Source organism: Octodon degus, unplaced genomic scaffold (genome assembly GCF_000260255.1).
Source record: "Octodon degus isolate 3935 unplaced genomic scaffold, OctDeg1.0 scaffold00171, whole genome shotgun sequence".
NCBI lineage: Eukaryota > Metazoa > Chordata > Mammalia > Rodentia > Octodontidae > Octodon > Octodon degus.
This window is the reverse complement of record NW_004524747.1, coordinates 522,522-524,296: the sequence shown is the minus strand read 5'-3', so window position 1 is coordinate 524,296 and position 1,775 is coordinate 522,522.

The window sequence follows — 1,775 nt, the reverse complement described above, 5'->3', positions numbered from 1 at the left end:
ACATTATTTTTCCTACAAAATTGGTTAAATATCAGTATATTATTTAAGATGAAAGTGTAATTACAGAATGTGATAGAAATAGATGTTGTATTATCAAAAACTAGACAAAAATAAAACTTTTCTAGCTAACTTATTAGTAAGACCTAAATTACAGGAGAATGCAAGAACTTTACATTAGTATAAAGGATGACCAATATTAAGGTAAATAAGTCACAAGCATGGAATTTCTTTCTTCTGTATTTCCTTTGGTCCGAAATACAATGTTGAAAAGAATGGTCATTTATAATGATTTTATGTACATCATAAATAATTTCAAGGTTTCGCTAGGAATGCATGAAATATTTTTTTGCTATAAGATTTTTGACTAATTTGCATGATAAACACATTCCTAACTAGTATTGTATTACTATCATATTTTGCAATACTTAATCTCAAACATATGAATATTTATTTATGCTTAATTATTTTGGAATATTATACTATAAGTGTTTGACCTTCATATTTAATTTCAATGTATAGCTCCTGTGTCCATATGTGTTACACACCAGTGCTGTTGAAAATAACTTTACTTCTAAAACAAAGAACAAGGGCAACGGAGATAGGTCAGTGGCATAAGAACCTGGCTAGGAAGTATAAGGTCCTGAGTATGATCCTTGGTACCCCCCAAAATAACAAAAATAAAAAACAAAATAAACATGAACAAAAAGTTTAGCTAATGATTTTGCCTGTATTAATGTTATTTAACGATATGATGCTCATTATTATTTTACTAATTTTCTAAAATTTAAAAATCAGTCTATTGGCCAGGGAGATGGCTCAGTAGAATAAGAGCTTGGCTGACAAGCATAAGGACCTGAGTTCAATCCCCTGTTCTGCAAAAAAAAAAAAAAAAATCAATCGATATTTAATATGCTATGTGAGAAATGTTTAAAAGTTAGCCCAGGGGCTGGGGAGATGGTCAATAGAATGAGCACTTCCTTGGCAAACGCAAGGGCCTAGTTCAGTCCCCAGTTCCACCAAAGTAAATAAGTAAATAAATAATGTCCATTATTTTCTGCTGCCATTCATTTCCAAATTGTAAAGGGTATCACAAATGTGAAAATGTTTCAGCTGAAAACGAAGGAAGATTGCGTCATTGTAAATTAATCTGTAGAATATTTTACAGAAATCAACTAATGAAACTGATCAATCAAATGTTTCAACTGTTGATAATTTTATTTAAATAAAAGTTCAAATAAAGCATCCTATCCATACAAAGTTATTGGTTTATCAAGTAAGTCAATTTTCAGTATTGTAATTTAGGAAATAACTGAGAGGTAGAATGGTTAAAATGATTCAAAATTAATGTTTTTGAGCAGTATGATTTTTATAAAGTCTTTATAAGGAAATCTACCACCATATTATCAGAATAAAAACTTAAACAAGTGAACCAGCTGGAAAAGTAGAATATCAATAAGCAAAACTATTTTTTAATTCTTCAGTCATAGATGTAGAGAAAATACAATGTTGAAAAGATCCCACTCACAGTAATAATTAAACAGTAGTAGAGAAAAACTATGATCAATAAATTTAACACTATCTGAAAATGATAAGGCCATGTAAATAAAAAGACAATGTCTCAAAGAATTACCAGGCATTACTGTACATATAATAGTAAAACTAAGTAGAATTAATAATGTAGTATTTGGGGCTGGGGATCTAGCTCATTGGTATAGTGCTTGCTTGGCATGTAAGTACCCTAGTTACATCCCTGGCACCAAAAAAAAAAAAAAATA